Below are 12,786 nucleotides of genomic sequence, written 5' to 3' on the forward strand. Positions count from 1 at the left end.
AAAATGTTTAGCGCTTCACACCCGCGCATGTGCTCGCTTTAATACTAGGACCTGGGTGACCGAGCTTAGCTCGGTATTTTTAGTAAATCGTGTTTTTTGAAAATCATATTTAAATACGAATTACATATTTATAAAATATGAATAATATTTTTCAATTTTATTTTTTTTAGAAAAAAAAAAGAAAAAAAAAACGATAATTGATCTGGAAAACGTGAGGATTCGAACCGTGATCTTTTCGGCCGAGCGCGATCGGCCGATTTCCCCTGAGCTATTACAACTTTATTGACAGATGCGAAATTTATCTTCTTACTCTAACGATATTGTAGCCATTTTTTCATTGCCTGAAAACAGGGATAAAACGACAATTTCTAAAAATGAATCCTAGCTAGATTTATTTATCTTCCCCGTAATCCCCTGCATACTAAATTTCATGAAAATCGTTGGAGCCGTTTGCGAGATTCAGATTATATAGATATATATATACAAGAATTGCTCGTTTAATAGTATAAGATTTACTTATAAGTGAAAGAGAACTGGCTAAGTGGGAGTCGGTTTTGCACACTGGTTCCGTAATTCTCTAATATATATAAAAGTCGTGTCACTGTGATTGTTATCGAACTCCTCCGAAACGGTTTGGCCGATTTTATGAAATTACTGACCGATGATCGATTTTATGAAATTATGTTATGTATATTTTGGAGGTCTGAGAATAGGTCGTAGGTTATTTATATACCTTAAGTTGATAGTGGAGTCCTTATCAATATGACAAAACAAACTTTCCAGGTCAGCTAGTTAATCTATAAATAAATGGTTTTATCTTTTGTTTAATTCCACTTTTACAAAAAATATGTTGGACGACATGATATAATATTTTTGTTGTATATTGAGCAACCAACTTATCAATAATATATTTTTTGTTGTTGTAGATTTAGTAACCAAAATAGTTTTTATCTATAAAAATCCCTATTATTACGTAAAATAAATTTGCACCTGACAAAAATTATGTCTGATGGAAAACAATTTGATGGAGGTCTAGATTGGAATGTACATGGAAATCTTGAGCGAACTCGGTCCTTAGCTAACTAAGTTTTAACCCTTCTCTAGATAGACACATATATCCTCATCTGTATCGCAAGTTCAGTCCACATCTGTTAACGAATTTTCTTAAACTAGGTTCTTAGCCATAGACTAATCTCAATAAATAATCTCTCTCTCTCTAATCTCTAAATTCAACTAAAATCAAAGATAAACGAAGTAAGTCATTTGTTAAATATGTCGAAGACAGCGTTATTTTAACTATCGTCATATGTCACCAAGTGAACAAAGAGTGGGATTATCGAGCAAAGAAACTGCGTCGTGAATTCCATAATTTTCGTTTTTAAAGATTTTCACAAATTGCTTGCTTCTCAATCATGTAACGCGTCGAAAGCTGATGCTTGTCTTGTGGTCCCATTTAAATATGACCTGAGAACTGATAACTACTTTTGTAATTGAAGTCGGTTTTTTTTCATTTGCGAGCAAACATAATTATTTGTTTTACATTAAATGAGGCTTGCCGACATCATCATTACATCATCATTACAGCCTATACAGTCCACTGCTGGACACAGGCCTCCACAAGTTTACGCCAAAAATAACGTGAATTCATGTGTTTTGCCAATAGTCACCATGCTGGGCAGGTGGGTTGATGATCGCAGGGTTGGCTTTGTCGCACCGAGGACGCTGCTGCCCGTCTTCGGTCTGTGTATTTCAAAGCCAGCAGTTGGATGGTTATCCCGCCACCGGTCGGCTTTTTTAAGTTCCAAGGTGGTAGCAGAACTGTGTTATCCCTTAGTCGCCTCTGACGACACCCACGGGAAAAGAGGGGGACATATACAAGTGTATATTGATAAAGTTTGTTCAAATACAATTTTTAAACAATAGAGTAAACTATACATGAAAAGCGTTTAATAAAATGATCCTTTCTATAATAACAAAATTATTTAAATAACATAGAAATTAAAATTAATTTGAGCCGGTTGCGGAACCTTAGAAATGTTTAATGTTATGTTATAACTCAGTATTTTACTTATTTTATTCCATGAAATAATTTTAAAAGTTTACTTTAAAATGTCGCTATGAAAATTTTCAAGCTTTTAAATACTGGTTTTAAATTTGTTCTCGGTTTAGTTAATAAAATAATAACAAAAGTAGTTTATTTCGGACTGTACACCCATAGTGTATTAGTGTGTTAGTAACAATATTATCAATATTTATTTTATGCCGTGTGGTGTCAGCCGAGTAGAATAGCACCCCCTTTCATCCCGTGGGGGTCATAACGACCGAGGGATAAATCTGGCTCAAAATCATCAGGGTCCTGGAGAAGGAAAACTTCATTTGAAACCCGGAATGGGGTCTCCGTCAAGCCACGTCATTCGTGGCATAGCTTTAAAATGCGAAAGATTCCTGCAGCTGAACTGGCTCCACACGTATCGACTAGTTGTTTCTGTGGGCCTAGCCAGTGAGGTCGAGGGGGTGGCGCAGAGCTAAGGCAACTCAGCGTTTTCCTGAAGAGTGTCCTAGGCGACACAGTGTCTGTCTGACACTGTCTAAATCGTCTACAATAGACGGACTAAGGCAAGTGTTAACAATATTTACTTCTAAACTATGTTATAATCGTCACAAAATAATAGGCCCGTTTGGACAAATCAAGAGTGAATAGGCATCTTCTAGGCAAGCGCGCACCATCTAAGACTGCCTCTTCACTTACCATCAGGTGAGATCGCAGTCAAGCGCTAGTCTATATATTTAAAAAAAAAAGGATATTTGTCATCGGGACGTAAATAGCGAAGTAACCAGACGACTTGATATTCGATAATCACGATAAATCGATTCAAGTTTGTATGAGTATTTGATCGATATGATTATGTAATGTAAAGTGCATTTGATTAAAATTTTGATCAGAAATTTAAATAAACTGATATTGTAGGTAATTTGAAATAACATAAAATAATAAAAAACAATGGTACAAAAGATCAATTTTTCTTTATTTTATATTTTAATATTATTTTCTAATGATTACATGAATTTTAAATATTATCATTAAAAAAAATCCGATTTTATCGCGGTTTATTAGCCAAATCAAAATCATTATTTACGGCTTTGAGCACCAAGCCCTCTTTTTTCAGTAAATATTTAATTACGATTAAAATCGAATGAAGCTGGTGAAATTCAGTAATTAATTAGTTTCAACTACAGCACTAGCATTAAAAAAAAGACTTAGAACGTAACTGTTTTTGAGACGTTTCATAATAATTAGAATTGCATGCTACTATAAAGTAAGCGTGAAAAGAATACTCCCAATATATTCTATCATATCATTTAACGCGCCAAAGAAATGTACGTATTTTTTAAAAACAAATGTTATGCATAATTCTTTTATTGCTTGTTACGGTTTCGTACCGAGTTACGTTCTACGGCATTTGTCAAATGTCAAATGTCCAACGGCCAACGGACCTCTTATTTTATGAAAACTATAGTTATTATTAGTAAGATTATGATTGAAATCACACGACTGGCACAGCGATCTTATGCTTACAATAGACCTCTTAAAACATTTCCAATTTAAAACTAATTATTTCATTTATCAGTTTACTTTGTTAATGACTAGTTTTATATTTGTTTAAAATTTCAACATTCACTTATCACCTTTTTACACAAATAATGATAAAAATATGGACCAAGTGTATCTCCAAAAATCAATGATAAGAAGTTTGAAGACAATAGGCTAGCTTGTACCAATAATATTTTTTTTATGTCACTAGGTCGACAAACAAGCGTACGGATCACCTGATGGTAAGCGATTACCGTAGCTTATAGACACCTGCAACACCAGAAGCATCGCAAGCGCGTTGCCGACCCAATCCCCAACCCCCCCAGGAGCTCTGGTCACCTTACTCACCAACAGGAACACAATACTGCTTGAAAACAGTATTATTTAGTTGTAATCTTCTGTAAGGTCGAGGTACTACCCCAGTCGGGCTGCTCCATATTTTGAGCAGGAAATTCCTGCTGTGCCCTACCTCAGTTAATAAAACTAAGAGCCCATTTTTCCAGTTGTGGGTAAAATTAATACTGGAAATAAGGTTTTATTTAAATATATGTATAACTAGGTCGGTAAACAAGCGTACGGCTCACCTGATGGTAAGTGATTACCGTAGCTTATAGACGTCTGCAACACCCCACCTAAAACACTCCTCTGGAGCTCTGGTCGCTTTACCCGTCACAGGCAACCCAAATGTCGACACTGCTTGAAAGCAGTATTATTTTGGTGTCTTCTGTAAGGTCCAGGTACTTCCCCAGTCGGCTGCTCCAGATTTTGAGCAGGAAATATCCTATTGTGGTCTACTTCAGTAAAAGTAATATTATATATACGTCGTATCTAAACATTTTTTTAAATATCATATTAAAAATCGACCGTTCCACCGAGGATCGAACCTGCATCTCCGACTGACCGTGTCGGTGCTCTAGCCAATTAAGCTATGGAACGATGTATCCGCTAGATCGAAATTTGTGATATGATGATTTTTATATTCGTTTTCGGTTCGGTTCGGTTTACGTCGTATCTGTTAATAAAATAATAATTAAAAAAAAAAAAAAAAACAAAAAACCCGCCTGCGTGAAGAACAACTAATAGAAAATCAACTGAAAAAGCTGGAACAAGATAAAAATTCAATATGCACACAAAGTCAGCGAAATAAATAGAAACAATATCAAACATTTTGTGCTGTACATTTAAAATATATTATTAATACGGTAGTCCTTCGAAACTTTATGCAACGTCGTACATAACATGCAGTCGGAGACATGCACAAAGAGAGAATGATTTGACTTATCCTTCAATTTCATGCCTCCGACTGCATATTTTCTACGACGTTGCATAAAGTTTCGAAGGACTACCTATTAATATATTTTAAATGTACAGCACAAAATGTTTGATATTGTTTCTATTTATTTCGCTGACTTTCTGTGCATATTGAATTTTTATCTTGTTCCAGCTTTTTCAGTTGATTTTCTATTAGTTGTTCTTCACGCAGGCGGGTTTTTTGTTTTTTTTTTTTTTAATTATTATTTTATTTATGTCTTTTTAGTCAGACAAATTACGTAATCGGTTCAATTCATTAAAACAGTTTACATCATGTGGTTGATTAAGTAATTTTTTAGGGTCAAGAGAACTGATAGCAAGCCCGGAGAAAGATCTCACTCTGCTCAAAGCAACGTAAGCCTGACCTTTAGCAAATAGGTGACTGCTTAAGTCAGCAACTATTAGTTTTAATATAATGAAATTATTATTAAAATTATTTGTTTGTATTTGGTATTATGTATTTGTTATTGATTTTATTAATGTAATTGTAAATTGGTGTGACATTTATTAATTTTTATTTGTAATTTTAATTGTATGTTTTTTTTAACCATTGTATTTTATTAGAAAGGCTACACCCCGAAGTTGATCGTCGCCTAGGAGGCGAGTTTGGTATGGTATAGGCGTGGGAAATAGCTAAGTCCACATTTTTTAAACTTTAATATTGTATTTCTTTATTAGTATTACGGTAATAATAATCATGATATACCTTTTTAAAATCCTTGTATTGTGCCCTTCAATTTGATACCCATATTGTAGTATTCGAGAAAAAAAATTTTTTTTTCATTATCTACAATGGCTTCGCGCAGCCGCCATGTTTGATTTTTTTTTAATGTCACCTATCTAAGAACACTTGGGCAGCTAAGACGAACCTAACGATACCTCAATTATATAAATCCGTTCAGTGGATCTGGAAATATGAGGTAGTAAAGAATATTACATACAAATATACATACATACAAGATACGCGCGAAAAACATAACCCTTCCTTGGCAGTCGGGTAAAAATATAATCGGTAATCGCTTGCCACTAGGTGAGCCGTAAGCTTGTTTGCTAACCTATTTGTGTTAAAAAAATATCTGTAAAATGAAAAAGAGTTTAGAAATTATTACGAATATTTCAGGAAATTAAATTTAAACCCATCGTCGTATAAAATAGAACGATTTTTAAAGCAAAATAAGTCATTTATGCCCCATTGTTTGCAATTATGCGTGAGCCCCGGAGATGAGCCGTCATCCATCTCAGTCATGGAATGTTGCGTCATTTTATTATATATTCATGAATTTATTTATTATCATTGTGTTCTCACAGTGATTTTAATTAGTAAATTTGTCAACGGCAATACTAGATAAATTATTTTTTGTATTAATTAATTATTTTTAAAAATTATTATTGTTATTGCTTTTATATTACTTGACCGCATTTTAAAACGATTTTACTATGGTATTGTTTTTAAATTGTGATCCGCACTCCATAACCATTGTTTTGTCTTGAGAAGTTTAATTGTTTAATTAAAAAAAAAATCCAATTTTCCTCGCGTTGTATCGATGAGATCGGTTAATCGTGTTAATTGTTTCGTTTGGAAATCATTTGTACATAAATCTGAAAATATGTGTTAAATTTTTTTGATTTGGAAATTGCTTTTGCAAATTACCTTTAGGACATCTTCTACACATGCTAATTGCAAACAAATTAATTGGCTCATTTTTTTTTTCAAAATTCCAATCTCATTCTTATTTAGAATGTGTTCTATTATCATGGTATATCCTAAAGGGCTCGAAATATACTATGATCGATATTATAGTGTGGATTAACACTTAAGTCAACTACACGACGGAATCTCTTGTATCCGCAGCCATTAGATTACTTATGCATGTAACCTCAAGGGTTGCGGCCACAACCCTATTGTACGGCGAGATTAATGAGATTTTGAGACGAAAATTATGTGGATTGTAGGGAAATTTTCTGTTTCTTATGGTTTTTCTGTGCAGGTTAATTAGAATTTGGAGGTGATCGATTGGGACAACCATTCCAGTGTAGTGATGTAAATAGTCCTTTAACGCTAGTGGCGATGGGTTTGTTTCTAAAGTTTTTTTTTATTATTATGATATTAACGGGCTCTTAGTTGCCATGTTCTTGTACTATAATAGGTACGTACAATATTTATTACTATACGGTGTACGTTTTTTTTACAATAGTTTAACTTCAAACCAGCAGTTCTAAAACTGTCTAGAATTGTTAGGAATTGCTGCAAACCGGTAACTTGTTCTTGTGCAAATATTTCATTTTGGTCTGAGTATCTCTGTAAGCCTCTGCATTGTGTCTCAAATAGTCTGTAAAGCCATCGATACCGGCTGTTATAATAAATACAAAGTAGCCGTCCTTACTCATGCCAGAAAAATCATCGATCAATCAGCAGTGATTCAAGGTAATGGATTAAGAATATGTGTATGAAGAAGTGGATATTGTTCCAGCTATAGGACATTTAGAGGCTAATTACATTTTCTAGAATTCAAATTCATCGTATTCTATATTTTTATATTTCGTTACATATTTATAGAATCTCCTACATAAATAAAGAGGCCTATGCCCAGCAGTGGGATGTTACGACTGAATTGTGATCGTGACTTATAGGAAAGTACTTGTTAAAAATATATTTAAAGATGAAGCTGAAGGTGTTTGTTGTTTATATTGTTTCGCATTTTTATAAATATAGTACGAATACATTGTGTCTCACTTTATCTTTCCAACCATTTCATTGTTCCTTATTTGTATGAATGATCGTTGAGTGTCACCAATATGCTAAGGATGTTGTCGGTTTATTTAGGAACTCTCCACCAGTACCGTAGCTAGGCGTAGGCGAATCGAACTTATTTAAGAAGATTTCTGAAGACTTAAGTGATTTATTTTGGAGGTAGGCCACTGCAGGGAATATCCTGCTCAAAATCTGGAGCAGCCCGCTTGGGGAAAGTACCTTACAGAAGATCAAATCTAAATAGCTAGTGTTGGAGGCGTCTATAACGCGGTAATCGCTTCCATCGCATCATGTGAGCCGTACATTTGTTAGTTGATCTAGTTATATATATATATATATATATATATATATATATATATATATATATATATATATATATATATATATATGTATATATATATATATATAGTATAGCACATGGTTTTTTTAAATACTTATGCCGTATGTTTACTTTCTTGCGTGTGTGATAAAGTGAAAAGAAATTAATAGAGGCTAATTCTAATTTAGCTTTCTTGAACTGGAATGTTTGTGATGGCGACTAATTGAAGTCAGAAAACCTGCCTGTTAGATCACTAGCTATTTACACAACAATATTCTCAATTTATGTAATACTAGCTGTATCCCGCGATTTCACACGCGTTAGTTTGAGGAAAAAAACAGTCTATAACCTTCATCGGTAAGTGGACTATCCAACACATAGGGAATTTTTCAATTCGAATTAGTAATCTCTTTGATGAGATTAAGTAAGTGCGTTTAAAAAAAAATAAAGAATTTTTTTTCAGCTTTTTAATATTCGTGGAGATACTAGTAATACCCGTGCAAATAATTCGCAATAAAAAAGTAAAAAGAATAATATACCGACCGTCAATTATGTTGACGTTGTTTCAAAATAAATTAAATCCGATATTTTAATCTTTAATTAATTTACAAAAACAGAAGCAACAATATTTTTTTAGTTTTGGATGCTGATGGAGCAAGCAATTACCTATAAAATGATATTTCATTAATGTAGAGTAATTATTTGGTTTTTTCTAAAAAGGGAGGCAAAAATCTTAACTTTAGCGTATTAATATATATAGCGATGTTAAAAATGTCGCTCCTTTAACGGTTTTCTCTTTTTTAATATTAAGTATTAAGAACTTTATTTAACAACGACGAGGCGAGGCGTGGATGATATAGGCGTGAACTTTATTATGGAGACCACACGTCCTATTAGAAGCTTCGAGAACATTTGATTTAAAAAAAAATAAAAAATAAAATTCAGGAGTAATTAGTGAGATAGCCGTCGGGAATGGATGTTGGATCGAGGTTGATGAGATGCTTTGGGCTGATGGCTATGATTTAGAAATGATGGGATTAGCTGAAATAAGGATGCGTGGTGTGCTAAAAAGTGTGCACATACTATTTTAGAAATATCTCACGAGTATAAATATGCGTTTTTAAATACTGGAAAGCTAGTAAACATAAAGTATATTTCTTAATAGTTAGATAAATTTTTTCAAAACAAATTCGTTTATTTCGTTTAAAGATATACAAGTATGTTTATACAAATATTTATTTCCGGTCAGGTTGTTGGGGGTTTTCCCACTGTGCCTCGGAGAGTACGTTAAGCTGTCGGTCCCGGTTGTTATCAGGTACACCTGATAACGAGCGTTACTTACAGTACTTAGGGAATATATTCGCCACCTCGCCGTGGACCAGAGTGGCTGAAGCAGAAATAGCTGACACATGTAAATATAATTTCCGTTTCGAACTTACGTAGTATATCATAGCTTGTGACTACCTCTACTGTCAATAAAAATACTTGAAAACATTTTTTATTGACTAGTAAAGCTGTTAGTGGATGACTAGCATACAAGTCGCCGGCTCCGGTGATCTCTTTTGAGAGCGTATCCCGTGCGAATTGGTGTTTAGACTTGATGGATCCGACACAGGACTTTTCTTGTTACAATTTCGTGACGAAAACTTTGCATGTCAAATAACAGCTTTGTTATCTCCGATATTATGTAATGGCGTATATTTTATTTAGACGGTATTTTATATTATAAATATTATTAAAATATTGCCTGGAGTTATCCTTTTGTACATTTCGCTACGTTCCATTCCCTTTCCTGTTATGCTGTGCGATTTGTTCAGTTGTACTGCGATGCGCTGTGCTATTTGTATTCTTTTCTATTTTATTAAAGTCAACTAAACAAAAATCGATGATGGGATCATCACATTTACAACCAGCTGAGGCAAACGGTTTTGCCCGAGTGAGGCATAAAAATATAAAAAATAAAATAAAAGTAGCGTCCTTAATACGAATTGTCATAAAAAAAATTAAATCAAAATTTGTATAGAATTTGGAAAGATATACTATAATTTTAGTCTACCTTAGGTACTACCAGTAAAAAATTGTGGAGTAACGGTTAAAAAAGAACGTACAGTCGAATCAAGAAATTCCTCCTTTTTTTAAAGTCGGAAAAATTTAGTGCATTTGACAATTTTGTCTGTTTCAAAGCAAATACAAGAACTAAGGTCGATCGGCAAAAATCGTCGAGTCGTAAATATGGTATTTTACAAACTTATCTAACAAACTAAGAAATAGCTTTTCATCATCAATTCTTTTTTAAGATGTAAAGCGATAATTAATTTAAATATCAGTCATAATCATCATTCGTCATTTAGCCTCAAATGGCAATCTTATGTTGATCATCTATCTAACCGGCTGGTAGACATCCCACTCTGCGTTAGCCAACACGCGATCTCCATTCCAGGTCACGTCTGCGATGTCACGACTTGAATGTGAACCTGAAAACTCTTTTTCCGAAATACGGAAACGATTAAAAAAAAAAAAAAACAAACACCACAAATCTATATCCTACAAAATAAAATTTATATAATACTTTTTAGATAAAATAGAAAAAAGCGGCTTTTTAATTATAGAGATGGAAATGAAGGTACTCGTTGGGTTACTTACCTCAGAAATTCATATATAACATAGATGAGAAAAGTTTTGCGGGTTATATGTCGGCCACCTAAGGCCACTGTATACGTAGTTTCATTGTTACGTAGTAGTGGACAGGCAAGAAGTAATAAGGGTATGAAATTCCTAAGGACACTCATACATACTTTGTGAACTAGTTTCCCGCTGAAAGAATTTGCTTGAGTGCTCGAAAGCGCTTGAATTCTTGTTCGTTTTTTTTTAATTTCTGTTAAGTGATTGATAATTTGGTTGTTGATGTATAGATGTTGACTAAATTTTTAAGAGTTATGCGTTCACTAATTGTGCGAATTAATGTGCGAAATAATTAGTTTTCACATAAAAAAATGATTGTCTATAAAGTCCGGTTTTCAGACAATAGTTTTACGTGATAACGTCATAGTGAAACATTTATGAATTACTAGCTGACTCGGCAAACGTTGTCTTGCCGCTAAACGCTATTTAAAAATAGGGGTTGGTGGTAGAAGGGTGAAAATTTAGGGTTGTATGTATTTTTAAATGTCAAATCAAAATAAAATAAAGAATAAATAATAAATCTAAAAATTAAAAAAAAATATTAGCGGTGGACTTGCCTTAACATTTATGGGGATGAAAAGTAGATGTTGTTCGATTCTCAGACCTACCCAATATGCACACAAAATTGCATGAGAATCGGTCAAGCCGTTTCGGAGGAGTTTAACTACAAACACCGCAACACGAGAATTTTATATATTAGATTATCACTGAATTATTTGAAACTGCTAGCCCTGACGCACGCGAAAAGAGTGATAAATTTGTGACAATGCTTGGGCCGATCGTACCTCTCTATCGCTTGTTCCGCGCTCTCGCTTTCACGCTGAGGCTCAGGCGAAACGTGACACTTTTTCGTGCGTGCAGCCGGTGTTCATCGATTTATACAACGTTATCACGTCAAAACGCAAAAAAACACCATTTAGAGATAGAGTAGTTAGAGAGAGTATTAATAAGTATAGGTCTAATTGTAGAAGCCTATTAAGATATAAAATAGATAGTATATCTCAACCTAAGAAGATAAGAAATTTCGTCTCTCAAACGTAATTGTTTTTGATTTTTAGAAAGTAATTATTATAATCATTACAAAGTGTTCACAGGCGGGTCGAAAGATTTAAAAAAAAAACAGGCAAATTGTGGTGCCGCATTCTTTGATCCATTATTTATTTATTTATTTACACTTTCGCACACCAATACAAGGTTTTAACAGTATTACAAATGATATATAAATAAAAATAGAATTTGCATCAGTTGCAACAGGCGGCCTTATCGCTAATACAGCGATCTCTTTCAGGCAACCTTTGGACAGAGGACTAAATAAGGTGTCTGGGATGGGGCGCAGAAACGTTATACGTATAATATACACATGAACATATTATACTCAACTTATATTAATAAATTTGTCATTTTAACTGATGATCTCAGAATTGCTCTTCAATACGTGGCTCGTTGTTCCTCCTATTTAAGAGGTACATCGATAGCTTACGAGATTATAAAATCCATTAAAGATTTTTCTCGCTCAAATGGATTCCTTTTCATATCGGATTAACAGGAAATGAGGAAGTAGACATATTGGCAAAACAAGCATTTGCTGATGTTGATATTGTTAACGATATGTCTTTCTTCACTAAATATTTACATCGAATTAGATTATACTGTTTTGATTTGGGGAAAATTTATTTTGATGAACGATCAGTGGAGATGGGCATATGGTGCAGAACCATGCAGAATGATCATACAGATATTTGCCGTGGTATAGGTCTTTGTGCTTCTGTATTGTATTTCCGGATCCCAAAAACAGGACTACAGATGCTGAAATGATGATGATGATGATGATGATGAAAAACAGGACTAAATGCTATAGGGGGCTATCTATCACATATATTACTTAACCAATTTCAGTTAAATTGACTCATCATTATACCATATTATTATCAACTATGTTAATTTAGAGCTTTTAGATTAATGATATATAATAATAATCAACGTTTTAATTTAAGGTTAACATAATCATTTAATTCATTTTTACTTTCACTAGGATGGCAAAAATTGCACGGTTATCTTATTGATCCTAGGAACTTGACAATATTTGAAAATAGTAATATGTGGTTGTTATCTTGAGCTCACGTTGGGACG

The sequence above is a fragment of the Melitaea cinxia genome, chromosome 1 (assembly GCF_905220565.1).
Source record: "Melitaea cinxia chromosome 1, ilMelCinx1.1, whole genome shotgun sequence".
Lineage (NCBI taxonomy): Eukaryota > Metazoa > Arthropoda > Insecta > Lepidoptera > Nymphalidae > Melitaea > Melitaea cinxia.